The 20249-nt window shown below is 42.7% G+C and overlaps 1 protein-coding gene across 1 annotated transcript in view; it reads right to left on the reverse strand.

The window, feature by feature from the left end:
* The window catches only part of IQCJ (IQ motif containing J), a 199484-nt gene that overhangs the window by 108770 nt on the left and 70465 nt on the right, over nt 1–20249 (reverse strand).

Here is a 20249-nt window from a genome sequence, read left to right on the forward strand (position 1 = left end):
TGTGATCAGAAGCAATCTGTATGTGTTAGACCACCAGCCAGACTAGCAAATACTGAGCTTGCTTCCTACAGAAGTTTTCCCTGGTGGCTCAGCGGTAAAGAACCTGACTGCCAATGCAGATGTGGGAGATGTGGGTTCAATCCCTGGGTCAGGAAGATCCCTTGTAGAAGAAATTGTGACCCATTCCAGTATTCTTGCCTGGGAAATCCCATGTACAGAGAAGCCTGGTGGGCTACAGTCCATGGGTTTGCAAAAAGTCAGCTATAAGTTAGTGGCTAAATAACAACAACAACATAGTTAGAGGTATGTTTCCATCACCCCTAGCACTTCCACTCATATCAGACACATGCCCCTTAGCCCCAGGATCTGCTCCAGCTGCCACAGGTCACCCCCAATGACCTCTAGGAAGCCATGTCAGGGGAGCACATCTCAGATACCAGAATATTCTTCCTTCTTTTCTCTGGGAAGAGTTTTGAAGCTTGGTGGATCTTGAAATCAACTATACTGGCCAGATGGAGCCGTTCAACTCTCCCTTTGCATTCAGTTCAGATCAGTTCAGTCCAGTCCTGTCTGATTCATTGCAACCCCATGAATCACAGCACGCCAGGCCTTCCTGTCCATCACCAACTCCCAGAGTTTACTCAAACTCATATCCATCGGGTTGGTGATGCCATCCAGCCATCTCATCCTCTGTCATCCCCTTCTCCTCCTGCCCCCAGTCCCTCCCAGCATCAGGGTCTTTTCCAATGAGTCAACTCTTCGCATGAGGTGGCCAAAGTATTGGAGTTTCAGCTTCACCATCAGTCCTTCCAATGAACACCCAGGACTGATCTCCTTTAGGATGGACTGGTTGCACCTCCTTGCGGTCCAAGGGACTGTCAAGAGTCTTCTCCAACACCACAGCTCAAAAGCATCAATTCTTCAGCGCTCAGCTTTCTTTATAGTCCAACTCTCACATCCATACATGACTACTGGAAATACCATAGCTTTGACTTGACAGACCTTTGTTAGCAAAGTAATGTCTCTGCTTTTTAATATGTTCTCTGGTTTGGTCATAACTTTCCTTCCAAGGAGCAAGCATCTTTTAATGTCATGGCTGAATTCACCATCTGCAGTGATTTTGGAGCCCCAAAAATAAAGTCTCTCACTGTTTCCACTGTTTCCCCATCTATTTGCCAGGAAGTGATGGGACCAGATGCCATAATCTTAGTTTTCTGAATGTTGAGCTTTAAACCAACTTTTTCACTCACCTCTTTCACTTTCATCAAGAGGCTCTTTAGTTCCTCTTCACTTTCTGCCATAAGAGTGGTGTCATCTGCATGTCTGAGGTTATTGATATTTCTCGCAGCAATCTTGATTCCAGCTTGTGGTTCATCCAGCCCAGCGTTTCTCATGATGTACTCTGCATATAAGTTAAATAAGCAGGGTGACAATATACAGCCTTGATGTACTCCTTTCCTGATTTGGAATCAGTCTGTTGTTCCATGTCCAGTCCTAACTGTTGCTTCCTGCCCTGTATATAGGTTTCTCAAGAGAAGGTCAGGTGGTCTGGTATTCCCATCTCCTTCAGAATTTTCCAAAGTTTGTTGTGATCCACACAGTCAAAGCTTTGGCATAGTCAATAAAGCAGAAATAGATGTTTTTCGGGAACTCTCTTGCTTTTTTGATGATCCAGCAGATGTTGGCAATTTGATCTCTGGTTCCTCTGCCTTTTCTAAAACCAGCTTGAACATCTGGAAGTTCACGGTTCACGTACTGTTGAAGCCTGGCTTGGAGAATTTTGAGAATTTCTTTACTAGCATGTGAGATGAGTGCAATTGTGCAGTAGTTTGAGCATTCTTGGCATTGCCTTTCTTTGGGATTGGAATGAAAACTGACCTTTTCCAGTCCTGTGGGCACTGCTTTTTCAAATTTGCTGGCATATTGAGTGCAGCCCTTTCACAGAATCATCTTTCAGGATTTGAAATAGTTCAACTGGAATTCTAACACCTCCACTAGCTTTGTTTGTAGTGATGCTTCCTAAGGCCCACTTGACTTCACATTCCAGGATGTCTGGCTCTAGGTAAGTGATCACATCGTCATGATTATCTGGGCCGTGAAGATCTTTTCTGTACAGTTCTCCCACATCCGAGGTCAGGGGTGGCAGCCAAGAAGAGCAACCCCACGTCCAAGGAGCAGCGGCTACATGGACTCAAGAGGCCCGAGAGGAGCTACTCCATGTTCAAGGTCAGGAGGGGTTACCTCATCCAAGGTAAGGAGCAGTGGCTGTGCTTTGCTGGAGCAGCCGTGAAGAGATACTCCAGGTCCAAGGTAAGAGAAACCCAAGTAAGACGATAGGTGTTGTGAAAGGGCATCAGAGGGCAGACACACTAAAACCACAATCACAGAAAACCAGCCAATCTGATCGCATGGACCACAGCCTTGTCTAACTCAATGAAACTAAGCCATGCCGTGTGGGGCCACCCAAAAAGGATGGGTCATGGTGGAGAGGTCTGACAGACTGTGGTCCACTGGAGAAGGGAATGGCAAACCACTTCAGTATTCTTGCCTTGAGAAGCCCATGAACAGTATGAAAAGGCAAAATGATAGGACACTGAAAGAGGAACTCCCCAGGTTGGTAGATGCCCAATATGCTACTGGAGATCAGTGGAGAAATAACTCCAGAAAGAATGAAGGGATGGAGCCAAAGCAAAAACAATACCCAGTTGTGGATATGACTGGAGATGGAAGCAAGGTCCGATGCTATAAAGAGCAATATTGCATAGGAACCTGGAATGTTAGGTCCACGAATCAAGGCAAATTGGAATTAGTCACAAGGGAGATGGCAAGAGTGAATGTCAACATTCTAGGAATCAGCAAACTAAAATGGACTGGAATGGGTGAATTTAACTCAGATGACCCTTTTCATTATAGTACCCTATACCTCTATGAAACCATCCTCCAGCCTTTACACAACAGCAGGTTTGATAAATATGTATGTAAATGCCCCCAATGATGTCACTGCTCTTAGTGCTGGAAAGAGGAGTATTTCCAAATTCCTGAAAATACTTCTTTTATACCAGGTCACTTGATTTATCTTGGGAAGTGAGGGAGCTAGTGTTGAAGTTTAATTACAATCCAGTGCCCACAAGGATTCACTTTCTTGGAGCACCCAAGACTTGAGCTAACATAATTTTAACTCAAAGGACATCAGAAATAAATTACAAGAATCCTCATGTCGATGAATGTCAGATTGGTAAAGCCATAACTGAGAGTGGAACAGGAATTCTAACTGGATTTGCTATGTTCCACGGTTAGCTTGACCCAGATCTAAAACTACTGAAGAGTGTGGCATTGTTGATGAAAGTTACGAGAGTAGGAAACAGAAAAGGATGATGTAATTTTTATAAGTTGTATGAGTTCGTTTAAAGTTGGATGGAGAGTTATCTAATTTTTCACATGCTACAGACATTTGAAAGAAAGGTTTGTTTGGACTTTTTTTAACACACTGAAAATGGTTGCTTAGCAACTGCTTCCTGCATGCATGATGCTGTTATGATTTCCACCTGCTGGAAAAAAAATCAATAAAATTATTTCTTTGCAAATCAGAAAATTGGGGAAATGAACCAGTGACTCAAATGAATGCATGATACATTTGCAAGATTCCAAAGACTTTCAAAGACACATATGTATTTCCTTTTTAAAACAATATTTTATAAAATGTACTTTAATAAAACTTAATAGCCCAGGCTTACCAAAATGAGGTTTATTTTAGTATAGTTTCTGTTGTAACTGAATATAAAAAAACAGCTTTATATTCAGAGAGACTATGCAGTTGCTTATGTGGTATAATCTGAAGTTTAACCCCAGAAGCTCTGGAATCCCCAAACCTCCCACTGACACACAGTATCCAAAGCCACCACGCCTGGAAGCAGGTCTCTAGAGTGGAGTGCTTGTATTCATAAGACCCTATTAACATGAAGCGTCATCTGGGAGGGCTCACATTTTAACACCTTGTGATATGTGCTATCATCACACTATATATTTGGGCTGGCAGATATAGTGTCCAGGAGATTTATTTGTCTCACAAGGCAACTGAGTTTAGGGTATGCTGCCCTAGTGATGCTTCAATCATAATGAAGGTATCCTTCTAAAACCTCTCTCGGAGAGAGACTCTCTAGTATTTAATGCACTGTTATTTTGGGTTTCAATCTCATGTAGATGAACCTGAAGGAAGATATGGCCACTTCCTACTTTGTGAACACCTGATTTACACATCCTAGTATTATAAAAGGCAAGATGGTGAGGAAGCAAGAGGTCTAATCTGATCTAGCTTTCTTTTTTATGGTAATAATAGCAAAAAAAAAAAAAAAAAAAGCCAGTAGTGATCATAGCTCTGACAGAGCAACCAGCAACAAGTCTTTGGTATGACTCTGTTACTTTGAGATTTTATGGCCCTTTACCAAAGGTAAGTTTCAAAGAGGTTACCATTTCCATGAAATTAACCTGCCAATTATTTTTTGATAAAAATATTTATCACAGAGCCTTCTGGACTCAAGAATTAAGTATTCCCAGGTTGCATATTGTACAGGAGACTGGGATCAAGAACATTCCTAAGAAAAAGAAATGCAAAAAAGCAAAATGGCTGTCTGAGGAGGCCTTACAAACAGCTGTGGAAAGAAATAGGGGAAAACAATAGAATGGGAAAGATGAGAGATCTCTTCAAGAGAATTAGAGATACCAAGGGAATATTTCATGCAAAGATGGGCTCAATAAAGGACAGAAATGGTATGGACCTCACAGAAGCAGAAGATATTAAGAAGAGGTGGCAAGAATACACAGAACTGTACAAAAAAGATCTTCATGACCCAGATAATCACAATGGTGTGATCACTCACCTAGAGCCAGACATGCCGGAATGCGAAGTCAAGTGGGCCTTAGGATGCATCACTATGAACAAGGCTAGCGGAGGTGTTGGCATTCCAGTTGAGCTATTTCAAATATAAAAGATGATTTTGTGAAAGTGCTGCACTCAAGATGCCAGCAAATTTGGAAAACTCAGCAGTAAAGTAATGCTCAAAATTCTCCAAGCCAGGCTTCAACAGTACGTGAACCGTGAACTTCCAGATGTTCAAGTTGGTTTTAGAAAAGGCAGAGGAACCACAGATCAAATTGCCAACATCTGCTGGATCATCGAAAAAGCAAGAGAGTTCCAGAAAAACATCTATTTCTTCTTTATTGACTATGCCAAAGCTTTTGACTGTGTGGATCACAACAAACTGTGGAAAATTCTGAAAGAGATAGGAATACCAGACCACCTGACCTGCCTCTTGAGAAATCCGTTTGCAGGTCAGAAAGCAACAGTTAGAACTGGACATGGACCAACAGACTGGTTCCAAATAGGGAAAGGAGTACATCAAGTCTGTATATTGTCACCATGCTTATTTAACTTATATGCAGAGTACATCATGAGAAGCTCTGGGCTGGATGAACCACAAGCTGGAATCAAGATTGCTGGGAGAAATATCAATAACCTCAAATACACAGATGATACCACCCTTATGGCAGAAAGTGAAGAGCAACTAAAAAGCCTCTTGATGAAAGTGAAAGAGGCGAGTGAAAAAGTTGGCTTAAAGCTCAACATTCAGAAAACTAAGATCATGGCATCTAGTCCCATCACTTCCTGGCAAATAGATGGGGAAACAGTGGAAACAGTGTCAGACTTTATTTTGGGGGGCTCCAAAATCACTGCAGATGGTGACTTCAGCCATGAAATTAAAAGACTCTTACTCCTTGGAAGAAAAGTTATGACCAACCCAGAGAGCATATTAAAAAGCAAAGACATTACTTTGCCAACAAAGGTCTGTCAAATCAAAGCTATGGTTTTTCCAGTAGTCATGTATGATATGAGTGTTGAGCTATAAAGAAAGCTGAGCGCTGAAGAATTGATGATTTTGAGCTGTGGTGTTCGAGAAGACTCTTGAGAGTCCCCTGGATTGCAAGGAGATCCAATTAGTCCATCCTAAAGGAGATCAGTCCTGAATGTTCATTGGAAGGACTGATGCTGAAGCAGAAGCTCCAATACTTTGGCCACCTGATGAGAAGAACTAAATCATTTGAAAAGACCCTGATGCTGGAGAGATTGAAGGTGGGCGGAGAAGGGGATGACAGAAGATGAGGTGGTTTGATGGCATCACCGACTCAACGGACATGAGTTTGAGTAAACTCTGGGAGTTGGTGATGGGCAGGGAGGCCTGATGTGCTGCAGTCCATGGGGTCACAAAGAATCAGACACGACTGAGCAACTGAACTGAACTGAACTGACATTTGCAGTCAGATTGGCTTCTAAGCTTTTGTAAGTTCAGACAGTTAATCACTTGAAGTCTTGGTAAGAAAGAATGCATTCTTTCTGGTACACATACTCAGAGCGCAGGTCCCCATCTTATAGCTCAAGCCTAGTGAATACGGAGCAGCACTGCTGAGGAAGTGGGACCTGGAGCCACACTGACCAACCTCAGTACCGCTCTGCCACCACTCGGTGACACTGAGCAGGTTACAAGCCCTCCATGCCTCAGTCTCCCCCCCTGTAAAATGAGGGTCATAATAATGGCATCTATTTCATAGAAAAGGTACGAGGATCCAACGAGATGAAACCTTAAAAATATATGGAATTACATGAGGCATGTGTGAACGTTCAATAAATTATAGTCATAATGAATATCTCCTCCATTCAGCACAAGGTCAGGTGTAGAAAGGTCAGGTGTAAGAACAGGTGAAGACGTGGGTGCTTGTAGTGGGGCTAGGGCAGTATCTCTTATAGTATTTATTCTGGTGCTAAGTTTGGCCAAACTTTGGTCCACAAGAAGGACAGACGGAAAATGCAGGAGAGTTAAGTAAAGAAGGCAAGAAACTGAATCGCTCTTCAGAGCTTCTTATCTTTGACCATGGACCATTTGGTAGTCCAGTGAAGACCACAGTCCTTCTCAGAACAGTAAATTTCATAAATAAGAAAATAAAGTACACAGGGTTACAAAAAAATCTAACTAGATTGAAATTTAATCATTAAAATATTTTTAAAAGCACAACTGTAATTATGTAGTACCTGTGCTTCATTATTAACACAACATATAAATATTTTTGAGTAATTTTTATTTCTGTATTTTTGATACTCAGACATTTGGAGCCTTCATCTTAGAGGGGCTGCCCCTCCCAGGGTTCGCCAATTCCTAAAGATAGCAAGGACTTGCCCGTACGCACAGCTTTCATATACAAGCCAACCATCTAGGGCCCACACTACAACTATTTGCTTGAACAAATTTTCACACACCAAGCCAATATTTCCCCCATATCGAAAATCACTTCAGGGCCATGTACAGGGTAATTAGGAACCCAGAGTTTGATGGAATTATTCAAACTGTCAAATCCCAAACTCATTCAGCATACTCATGCTGCCCTGTCAGCAGCTTCTGGCAGGAAAGAGTTTTCTGCAGGAAGCCCCTTTGTCTTGTCATTAACCTTAAACCAGACACCCCTACCCCACCCCTCTACTCATCTCTGGCCCTAGCATATCTTTCCAGTCTTTGGATCACACCACACCCTGCCTAATCTGTTGGTTTTTTCATAGATCAAGAAGTAGAAATGAAGAATAAGTAATTAACAGATGACCAGATCTCATCCCCAGCTTCCCCTTCTGTAATCTCAAGCAAGTTGTACGAACAATAGAGCATCTAAAGAAAGATCATTAGGAGCTGACAAGCCTGCCCACAGTGGGGAGGGCCATGACTCTGACCCCCAGAGATTAAACTGAAATTATTTCCCTTTTTCCCTTTAAAACATGTATAGCTGAGCAGAGTCTTCAGAGGTGGTTTGTGGGGAATACTGAGTAGACCATCTCTCCAGATTGCCAGCATTCTGATTAAAAGTGACTTTCCTTTCTACCAATACTTGTGTCTGTCTGTCTGTCTCTCATATTGATTTTTGAGTGGCAAGCACTGAACCTTATTTGGTAACAGCCTCACTCATTCCTTTACTTGAAAACCTCAATAAATGCTCTGGGCCATGCTTTTCCCTTCTTCCCTTCTGCCTCTGTATCAATCCAACTCTTTCCTCATGTGGCCCTGCGTGGTATGGCATACCTTCTATTTCTAGAGATCTGTGAGTATAAGTTTATTCCTATATGATTATTTCCATGTCTATGTGTCTTATGCGTGCATGCATGTGTGCATGCTAAGTCACTTCAGTTGTATCCAACTCCTTGTAACCCCATGGACTGTAGCCAGCCAGGCTCCTCTGTCCATGGGATTCTCCAGGCAAAAATACTGGGGTGGGTTACCATTTCCTACCCCACCATGTGTCTTAACACCTAATTAAGACAAATCCTGGCTGTGAAATATAGAACACTAGCAGGGGGTCTAATAAATTCATAATTTCAACATAATGATAAGTGCAAATGATGTGGAATATTTAAAATGTCTGTAATATGACATGGCTATACCTGTGACTTCCTTGGTGACAAAATCACACATACTGCCAATTCTACCATAATTTTGCACATATTCAAAATCTAAAAAGTGAAAATTGAAAGTCACTCAGTTGTGTACAACACTTTGTAACCCCATGAACTACCCAGTCCATGGAATTCTCCAGCCAGAATAACGGAGTAGGTAGCCTTTTCCTTCTCCAGGGGATATTCCCAACCCAGGGATTAAACCCAGGTCTTGCGCACTGCAGGCAGATTCTTTACCAGCTGAGCCACAAAGCGAACTCAAAATTAAAGAAAATGTTTCATTTCAGATAAAGGTTAGAAAAAAAGAAAAAGGTAATTTTCCCATGTAAGTTCATAGGTCCCTCAATTCTGTCATCTGTAGCTCCTATGACATAAACCCCTGTAAACAGATGTAATTTGTTGACTTGTTTTGTACTGATTTTGAGGCCAGTAGTTCTCCAAAATTCAGGTCAGATTGGAGTTGTAAGAGTTCCAGAAACTTTCCTTCTAGACAACCATCAAGGAAGCACAAGGCTGTTGACATCACTAAGAAGCTTCCCCACCCTGAACAAAAAGACTTCCTGTGAATAATTGTTTAGAATGAGGAGGACACACAAGAGTGGTTATTTGTTTGTGGGGCCATGGGAGTTGGTTGCGTCACGGTTGACAATGGTAAAAGGGAAATTCTTCCCTTTTGTAATACCTTTTTATATAACCTAAAGCTATACAGATAGACATACACTTAAAGTAAGACCATAAGAGGGTAACACCTATTCCAAAAGATCTTTCAGAGAATGCCTCCATGGTTTTACCTCATACCTACTAACAGTCTAGAATGAGGTCATTATTCACACTGTATAAAGATACATATTTACTCACAAGACAACACTGCCTAAGGTTTCCTCTGACTAGTGACATTATTAAATGGTTGCTTCCATGGGATAAGAAACCACCAGAAATAAGCATATGCAGGACAAGAGGTAAGAGATATAAACCTTATACTCTTGAAATTTAAAGGGTGCCACTTATATTATTTTGAGCAGACTACCACTACCTGTAAACTGACCATGGTCAGTTGACCCTACCACAGTTGATGGTAACAATCCTTCCCCCTTCATTTCTTACCCTCCAGCTCTTCCCCTGCTGGCCAGCCATTGTATGATCAAGGAATGCAAATTAAGTTCAACAATAGACTAAGCAAAACACAATTGAGAAGGTTAATCTGCCACTGATGTGATGAGGCAACACAACACAAAACCAAATGTGACTGACTTGGATTATCAGCTGCCTTGAAATGCCAAATCCATTGGTAAAAATAGTCAAGTGTAGGTTGTAAAGACTTAAGAGAATGGAAAAGGGCCATTGGCTGGCCACCTTTTGGTAGCAGGGCTGGGAGGTGTATTTTGGTATGTTACTACCCAATGGATGGGCTTAAAAATTCTTAATGTCTTTTCATTGACTGTGGTACTGGTTTTCAAGCTTTTATTTTAGTACTTGAACTTTTCACCTCCTTCTAAGCCCAGCCCAGGGCCTCCATCAACACCCACTTTCTTCAGGAAATCTTGCTTTCTCACACCTCTGTGGCACTCACTTGAACTGTGCATTTTATTCATTTCTTATAAACACATTCAATCTTCCCAGTAAAATTAGAAGCTCCTCCAAAACAGAATCCAGTTTTATTTTAGGTTTCTCTCATCTCCAAGATCTAGCACATAGCAGAGCTTAAGAAATATTTGATGAAAATATGTAGGGAATTAGATAAAATTGGAGGCTGTTAAAATGCATAAAGAGTGCTAAATATATGTATATTTAGAAATGAGATGGCATGCGTTCAGTGTTGGCATGCCTTTCAGGTATGTTATGGCTATAGTTCAAATTTCAAAATAGGTTGGGTAATTTTAATACGAGCCAGAAAAGCTAAATTTCACTATCTCAGAGATGATCTACATTAGTAAATAAATGTTCACTGACTGCCAGTCTGGTGCCTGTACTATTGGTAGCTTGGTTAAATGAGTAATAAATTGCTTTTAAAAGGTACAAGTTAGTCATTATTTTATTTTGCCTAAAATATTAGCTGTTTTCTAGAATTTCAAATGATTTGCATATATTAAGGGCTTATGACATTCAGTTTCTATAATAATCTTTTAAAAAGTCAAATTAAAACTGCCATACTAAAACTAGGCCTGAGTGCCTAGAAACTCATCAACAGTATTTTTATTTTCTCATATCAAAAGTTGATGTCTTGTTTAAAAATGTCCTGTATTAACATCTTTTTTCTGTGATACCATAAAGACTGCAAAAAGACAGTGTCAATATCTCAGAAGCAGGACATGTAGTCTTCTGCAAAGTTTTTGGGGTCATAGAGGTGGAACTGCAATTACCTAAGTGTTCTGAATGAAGAAATGATGTATTGGTTGCTGCCCTTCAATGCAGAGCAGCCAGAAACACCATTGAGCTAAGATCACCATATGAATTGCACCTTTGTACTCCATGAACGGAAGTTGTTTCATATCTTACCAGGATCTCAATCTTGTTGGCCTGGAAAAAGAAGTGTGTAAACGGAGAGATGGAGGGGTGGAGAGACTGCAAGTAGGATGCAAGGAGGGAGGTGGGTGAGGAGGTATTAAGGGGAAAAATGGAAGACAAGGAGAAAAGGGGAAAGGAGAGAAGGGCAGAGAGGGGAGAGGAAAGACCAACAGAAGGACAAGACGTGAGGAAATAAGAAATTCCTGTACGTGTTAGAGGACAGAGAGTGTTGACCATGATCATGGCTACTGGCCTTAGCTATGACATTAGACAGCTGTGGCTGTAATGCACAATGACACCCCGGCTACAGGTGATCTGAATTCACAGTAACCGCTCTCTCAGACTCCAACCAGAGAGGCTTTGCTTGGTGCTACCAGACCTGAAAGGGCATTTTGAGTTTAAAAGGACTTTGCTCACAGAGAAAGGTGAGCCAAGCCCCCAGCACCATTGAGAGGAAGAGGCCCAGACAAGCCAATGAAATGGTGAGGAGAAGGCTCCACCTTGGACAACCTTCCAAGCTCAGAGGCCTCAAACAGGTCATATAGGAAAGTCTCTTCAACTGACAAAAGGCAGGGCTGACACCAGCTTGGCTAATCAAAATGATTACAGTTGAAAATCATAAAAAATAATTTAAATATTTTATTTCAAATAAAAAAATGTATCAATGTGATAGGGACAGAGTGAAGGGACAAAGTAGATGATTAAATAGTTGATCCCACTAGGGATTATAAGTAGAAAAAATACAGGAGACCCCTGTAAGTTAATGATTACTCAAGAAAGCAGGATGGCTTAACCACAAAACCAAGCAGGCTTGCTTAGCAACAAAACCTTGCAGCAGAAGCACGAGACATGCACCAAACAATGAAACAACGGTGGCAAGAGACCCACATCCTGCCCAGGAAGCTCAGTAAATTAGTACACACTCTCTGCACACAAAAACACAATAATCTGTGGATCTAGCTTGACCATTGGAGGGACAAGAAAACTCCCTTGCTCAACCTGGAGGAGAAGCTGATGATGGAAGCATGACGTCTACTCAAGAAAGACAAGAAAACTGTTTTCCCCTCCCCACTTTTCCTTTGATTATAAAACTTCTGCCCAGTAGGTTCTCAGGACACTGCATTACTCGCCTGAAGGTGTTAGTCGCTCAGCCATGTCTGACTCTTTGCAACTCCATGGATGATCGCCTGCCAGGCTCCTCTGTCCATAGGATTCTCCAGGCAAGACTACAGGAGTGGGTTGCCATGCCCTTCTCCAGAGGATCTTCCCAACCCAGGGATAGAACCAGGGTCTCCTGCACTGGCAGGCAGACTCTTCATTGTAAACCTCACAGGCATTCTATTCTAATAAATCACTTCTTACCTGTCTATCACTTTGCTCTTGCTGAATTCTTCCCTGTGTTGAGACATAAAGGACTCTGGTACCGGAGCTCTTCAGAGTCCCTGAGATGACACCAGTCGGTTCCAACTATGCATACATATTCCATCTTTCGAAGAGTCGAGTTCTTGCTTTGCACCTTCCGACTGGGGTCCCATCAGGTTATGCGCACCACCTCAATATGCCACAGTGCTGGTTTTCACTTCAGTTTTTTTTCTTTTCAAGTGGAGCCAAAACTAATATGAAAAGTTGTGAAACAATCTTAGTGTGAACTCTTTCTAATGCTATTTAATGTCCCTTCAATTTTGTACCATAATTTTGCCCACAACCAACTTGAAGATTTTTGTGCTTGTTTGGGAACTTTATTTTTAAAGTATTTTCAAAGGGCTTGTGATGGTTGGGGCTTCTTATTGCAAGCAACAGGATTCGTTATGGCTGATTCACTAAAAAAATTAATTTGTAAAGAAATATTTGGAAACATACAGAAGTTGGGGAGGGAGGAGATGAAGAAGTAGGCTCAAAGTAAACTCTCTGTAATTACATCACAGAAATGATTTTCTAAGGAATCTGCCACTGCAGTCAACTCAACCCTAAAACCACAATACAAAACAGATGCCCCATGTCCCAATCTCATGTCCTTCAGTTACAGGGGCATCTGACTGATAAATCCTAGGTGACAAGGGAAATGGAAATTTTAGACGTAGAGAGAAATTTTAAAGATCCTGTGTTAGTCATAAAGGACAGATGTCCACTATAACTTTTTAATTTTCATAAAAGTCACCAATTCTCCTTTCACACTTACTTTTCATTAGTCAGTTGATGACATATTTAACTAAATTACATAATTACAAAAGCAAATACAACCAGAATGCAATAAACATTGGTCACTGCCATATCTCCAGGACTTAAAACAATATCTAGCACAGAGCAGATGATCAGTAAGTTTATGTTGAATAAAAGAATAAATAGACATAGTAATCAGCACAAATGACAACCTTACAACTCAATCGGTTGTAGCAGATAGTTATTCATGGATATACTAACTCTGAACAGTCACTGTGGTGTAGACATCTATCAGAGTATTTTACAGAGGGAATGGAGAGTTTCAGTTATTTGGAGTGAGTGAAAGTCACTCAGTTAGGTCCGACTCTTTGCACCACCATGGACTGTACAATCCAGGGAATTCTCCACTCCAGAATAATGGAGTGGGTAGACTTTCCCTTCTCCAGGGGACCTTCCCAACCCAGGAATCAAACCCAGGTCTCCCACATTGCAGGCAGATTATTTACCAGCTGAGCCACAAGGGAAACTGTTTGGGGAGTTAATCAAAAGAATGCTGATTAAAAGACTTACAGAAAATTTTCTCAGCCTGCTAATAAAAGATGTACGGTAAGATTTCGGTAAAGGATACATGGTAAGATTTTGATTTTATTTCTCCCCTAAAGTTTTTGTTGGGCTTTCCTCATATCTCAGTTGGCAAAGAATCTGCCTGCAATGCAGGAGACCTGGGTTCAATTCCTGGGTCAGGAAGATCCCCTGGGGAAGGAAATGGCAACCCACTCCAGTATTCTTGCCTGGAGAGTCCTATGGACAGAGAAGCCTGGCAGGCTCTAGTCCATGGGGTCACAAAGGTCGAACACAACTTAGCGACTAAATCACCACCAAAGTTTTACCCATTCTACATAATTAAAACATTATTATCTAACCTACATAATCGGCCTCTGAAAAAGCAACAAGCATCCCTTTTTACATTTGATTAAACCATGTGGTTCACTGCAAGCAAATGACTTGCAATATCTATAGCTAAAAACTGGCACAGCCAAAATCAGCTCCAGACCTATCCACTCCTAGTTTGCTATTCTTTCTACCTCACTATCTAATAGATTACCCAGATTTTTCAATTATCTACCCTAAAGCCTTCACTCATTCTTTGCTTCATTCACTCATCCCTGGAGGTTCAGATGGTAAATAATCTGCCTGGAATGCTATGCAGGAGACCCAGGTTCTATCTCTGGGTGGGAAAGATCCCCTGGAGAAGGGAGTGACAACCCACTGCAGTATTCTTGCCTGCAGAATTCAGTGGACAGAGGAGCCTGGTGGGCGACAGTCCACGGGGTCGCAAAGAGTCAAACACAACTAAGCAACTAACACACACCCTAAAACTTTCATTTCTTCTTTGCTTCATTCACTCATCCAGCTAACATTTCCTAAACACCTGTCTTGTGCCCAGAACTGAGGCAGCCCCAGGAATATCAAGCTAAAAAGAAGTTCACATTCTCAAACTAGGGGTAGAGGAAGGGAGATAGATACACCAAACATTCTCTAAAAAATTAAAAATAAAAATAAATATTTTTAATATTTTGAGATAGAGAAACTCTCTAAAATATACTGTATACTTTCCTGAGTCTTAAACACTATTTGACCTTTTCATAATCAGTCAAGGTTATTAATATGACTTACTATTGCAGGGTTAGGAATTATTCCTTCAGGTATGAGGTATGAGTTCCACTGGCCTTTGCAGAAAATGTCCCTGACAGCTCTCTAGAGGAGGAGAACCTGTAGCAGCCCGCCTTATCTCACTTCTTTGCAGCAGATTCTTTTCTCCTTAGTAGGAGAAAAATAAATCTTCCTGTAACTTCCAAGCAAATTATTAATTCATTTCATCCACTGCTGTATGTATCAGGCCATGGTGTAATTATGTGTTCCTATTTCTACCTTCCTTACTAGAATGCAGATTGAGGATGGGGCAAGGATTATGTCTAATTTTTCTTTGCACTTCTCCCCTCAAACTTAATGCGATAACCTGGGCCTTAGTAAGCACTCAAAAACTGTTTGTGGAATTAATTCTCATATAATACTAAAGAGCAGCTATTATTCCCATGTTACAGGTGAGTAAACTGAGGTTCAAACGAGGTCAAAACCACACAGTGAATGGCTGAGCCAGTACTGAACCCCAGTCTTCAGTCTGCCTTAAAAAACCAGTGGTCTCCCCTCATCAAGACATAGCTACTGGTTTTAGAGAGTCTTGAAGAGTTACCTACAACCTCCCTCATGACACAGCAGGACCCTGAGAGACCCTGATTGTGGAGGTCGGGCTCTTCAGAGAAGAGAGACTATGGCCCCGAACATCAGAGTTAGCAGCATTCTTCAGCTCGGCATTTACTCTCCAGCACAACAGAATGCCCCCACAGAAGCCAACGTGCCCTGCTTTCACAGATGTCGTGACTGAACAGCCTGTAGTCACAGCTCTTTACCATCTTATGCCAGCGGGACCGGCTGGTGACCATTTGCCTAACAGATGCATTTCCTGGAGGTGGGAATCTCCATCACAGTGTCTCCGCTGTCCCCAGTGCGCCAGAGGACTTTGTACATCCTTCAGACTTCAACAAGGTGAGTTTGGACCTCAAACCTAGAAATTATGCAACCATGACTGGCAGGGGTGAGGGGAACCACCTTGGGTCACAGAAATTTGAATCTGAGATTTGATTTGGAAGGAATTTTAAAAATCATCGAGTCTGAGGACCTCTGTTTCGTGGGGGTTTGTAAGAAGGGCATGGCAAACCACTCCAGTACTCTTGCCTGGAGAACCTCATGGACAGAGGAGCCTGGTGGGCTACAGTCCACGGGATCACAACGAGTTGGACATGACTGAAGTGACTTAGCATGCAAGTGACTCGACTGAGTTCCCTTCAGGCCATGGCCCTGGAAGAGGCGGCTCCCCAGAGGACGGCTGGTGGGGGGAGAAGGCAGGTAAGAGAGTAGCCAGCACAGTAGGTGGAAGGTGAGGAGGCATAGGCAGTCTGGATGTCGTGGGGGGATGTGCAAGGGAGAGAAATCGAGTGGGCGGCTGCAGCAATTGTCGGACAAAGCCAAGCCAGTCAGACCCGACTGGAAGGCCCAGGCCCCCGGACAGGATAGAAGGCCCATGGCCGTAAAGCACAGGGCAGGCTGGCGCTGAGGGAGGGCCAGCAGACGGCAGTGGGCCCCCACAGCACCGGCTGAGGTTACTGTTTCCGGTCAAGGGGCCCCAGCCCCCTGCTTTGCTGGAAGAGAGGTTGTGCTCCTCACAAAGAGGAGGGCTCTGGGTACCTGCCATCCAAGGTCAGTGTGTTTGAGGAGGAAGGTAGAAGATGACCCAGACTAAACCACCTCCATCCTTACCGCCTTTCCACAGAGCTCCCCTGCATTCACCACCTCACGGGAAGAGGCCCGATGGAGTGTGGGCACCCCGGGGGGCTGTACTGACTGCAAAATTCCCCTAAAAAGTAGAAATATAAAAGCACTGGGCTAGTTGCTGGGACAATGCACGGGACTCTGTCTGACCCATGAGAACTGAGTGAGGAGAAGGAGGGGCGGGATGTGAGGCTGGGCGGAGTGAACTCAAGAGAAGTCATCAGAAACCCAGCCTCGAGGCGGGTCCGTCTGATAGAGTCACTTCGCCTTCCACACGTGCTGCTTCAACACGTGTTCACGGCATGGTTACTGTGTGCTGGGCGCTGCACTAGGAAGCCCACACCATGTACATGTGTGTGTGTGTGTGTGTGTGTGTGTGTACATGCAGGGGCAATGCAATACACGCTCTGACGCCCAGCACACAGCCCCTTGCCTCCCACACTCCAGAACACACCTACGTGTCCTACTGAACGCATCTGCGACCGTCCACCTTCTCTCCCCCAGCCTTGCACAGACCAGAGCTAACGGGGGTTCAGCGCCTCCAGGCCACCCTCCGACAGTGATGGACGGAAACCAGAGGACACCTGCAGCTTGCTTCTCCCCAGGAGAGCCAACTTCACACTGGCGCCCAGTTCCCCAGCAGGTCCCAGTCTGGGCAGCCCACGGGAAACTGCTTCTAACACACCTTGCACTGACTTCCTTCACTCCCCTCCCTTACCCACTTTCTTACCAGGCCTTCATGGACTCACTTTCCCAAAACGACTAGCACTTAAATCCCTGGCTCAGGGTTTGTTTCTGCGGAAACAAACCAGACATTCACAACAAGCTCTGGGAAAGAGGAGTTGAGCAGTGACCTAAGTCCAGAGGGTGAAGAAGGAGGTAATGGCAGGGAGAATGGGGGTGTAGTGGGAGGGGGGGCAGGCATGCCAGGGGCATGCTGGCTCCCTAGGCAAATGTGACCACTGCAAAAAAAAAAAAGCAGAGAGAAAGAAAAAGAATCATCCCGGCGGACGGATAACTTAAAGGCCTTTGGAACGGCTGTGGTATAAAGGGAGCAGATGGGTGGGGAGAGAAGACTGGAGAGGTTTGGAGCAGCTGTGCCTCCTGGCCCTGTGAGTCCTCCCCAGAGAGCACTGTTTTTCTCTGAGAGTCTGCAAGCACAGACTCAAAGCTTGGTGTCAAATGGGGCATAAGAACAAGATCAGCAGAGTAAATCCCTTCAATCCAATTCACTTGAGTTGAGATTGCAGTGAATTGAGAAGAAATGTTAACTCCAGTGTCTCGAACAACACTTACACCAGGTGACTGTACTGAGACCTTCAAAAGCTGAGTTCAAAAGAAGGATAATTTCTCAGGAATATTACACCCCAATCTTAGTTCTCCGTTCCCTTCTCTTTTACCTGGAGAAGTCTTAGAATCAGCCCCAATACAGTCTCTTCATGTTCAATGCTTTGCTAATACAACCCCACCCAGAAGCACCCAACAGCAAGCTGGAACAGGGGGGAAAAAAGTTCTATTTTTAAAACGCCAGCAAAAAAAGATGCTGCCTGTGAAACTGTATGATAGAAGCCGTTCACATCCAGTATCTGAAAGAGCTACCGTTGGTATGAATAATTCAAAAACAGCTCCAGACAAATGATCCTGGGATTATATGGAAATAGAAAAATAAACCTCCGGAGTCTGCTGCTCCTTTTATTAAAGCCTGGTTCACATTGAACACTGTTTTCTCTGGGGTTATTTCTACTACAAATGAACAGTCAATAAGGCAGAATCTTTGCAATCGTGCTGATGTGAGAGCCTGAAGAGAAGTCATTTTGATCTTCTATTCATTTTTACCTTGTAAATTATTAACTAATGTGAATTGGGAAAAAATTAAAGATAAGCAAATTAGTCTTCATTTGTTTATTTTAATTATTTAGTGGCCTCACAAGCTCCATTACAAAACATACAGGAGGGTGAGTCTTCCCCTAAATATTTATGTTTGTTTCACAGATCTGACACAATTAAGAACTGTGAGAGGTGCCATCCATAGCTGAAATAAAACAGGGCCTTGGTGGCCCAGACTATATGGCTGACATCAGGCTACAGCCTGACTTTGCTGATTACGGCACTCCTGTCAAAATGTACCTAGCAATCTGAAGGAGTGGTTGCTGTGTGTCTGAATTTCCCTGAAAGCCAAAATTTTACAAAACCTTTGACACTCTCCATCTCCAAAGCACTTGTAAGAAAAACCCCTCTTTACAATCACATTTGGCTCTCAATGTGTTAATAAAGCCATTAGGTAGAGGTGATTTTGCAGTGTCAAAAAGAATAGACTTTGATGGCAAGAGAGTCCTTGATGAAAAATTTCACTACCATTAGGGAAAGACAGCACCTATAAGAGGCAAATAGGGCTTCTCAGTTTCAATGTATTTAAACTAATGGATCACTTTGCACTAGAAAGATGTCAGTATGTGGGAGCGATCAGATAAAATGAGCCTGGCTATTTAAGCACATGTTTTCCAGATTCTCTCAAGAATATCCCAAATGAAGTTTTCACTTTGTGCATAAAATAAACAATTTGAGAACTGACACCAGGGCATGGTATCAGGGATATTCATGTATTACTCATGCCAAGGAACAAGGTTGCTATTTAATACCTGATCGTTCAGAATATTCAAAATGTAACATAATTGTAGAAGGAAATTGGGGCAAAAGGGCAGAAAATTTTTCATAGGGTGGAAAATAAAAGAACTAGGATACAGACCATGAGATCTTGCACAAGACGAGATTTGGCTGTGAGATTCCTAGCAGCTAAAAATAAAGAGAAAATAACAGTTTTAAGATTAGTTATACAAATTACAGAACCATGGAAAACAAGAGCAGGAAGTGAAGAATAAGCACAATAACATAGTCAGGTAATCTAACTTTCCTATTGTTGCTGTTACTGTTCAGTCGCTAAGTCATGTCCGACTCTGCGACCTCATGGATTGCAGCACACCATGCTTCTCTATCCTCCCGGAGTATGCTCCCGGAGTGTGCTCAAATTCACGTCCATTGAGCAGTGACGCTATCTAACCCACTCATCCTTTTCTGCCCCCTCCTATAGTCGGATGCTTTTCAAATTTAGTTCACCAAGTGAACATACAGAATATATGCACAACACTATAAGTGAATGGTTTGCAAGCAGTTATCTTGCGTGTATCTGAATCACCTGGAAGGTTTGGCAGACACAAAACTTCTGATTCAGAAGGTCTGGACTGTGGCCCAAGAATTTGCATTTTGAGCAAGTGCCCAAGTTCTGCAGATGCTGCTGGTTCAGGAGCCACATTTTCCAAACCACTGGCATAAATGAATTTTCCAGTTTCACACCTCTTTCACTTCAGTCAGCATCCCTAGAAACTTTATCTTATGCCCTTTTTAGCAAGTTTCAGAGAGAGAGGTTCAGATGTAAAAATCACACAGATAAGACTTTGTGCAGAATTTGTATATTGGTTACCTTGGAATAAGCTGAGACAGTTGACAAAAAATCCAATCACAGTAATTATTTCACGTCATTAATTATTATGCTACAACCCCCCCTTAATCCCCCATTCCCAATCTAACCTTCACCAAAATGAAAAGTTTGAGAATTGTCTAAAGTCACAAAGTCAGCTTTAGGATGTTTCAAGATCTAGGTCAAGCTCAGGCCCCTGACAAGTACATAAAGTTCTGAGAAAGAGGATCAACA

Source organism: Muntiacus reevesi, chromosome 8 (genome assembly GCF_963930625.1).
Source record: "Muntiacus reevesi chromosome 8, mMunRee1.1, whole genome shotgun sequence".
Classification (NCBI taxonomy): Eukaryota; Metazoa; Chordata; class Mammalia; order Artiodactyla; family Cervidae; genus Muntiacus; species Muntiacus reevesi.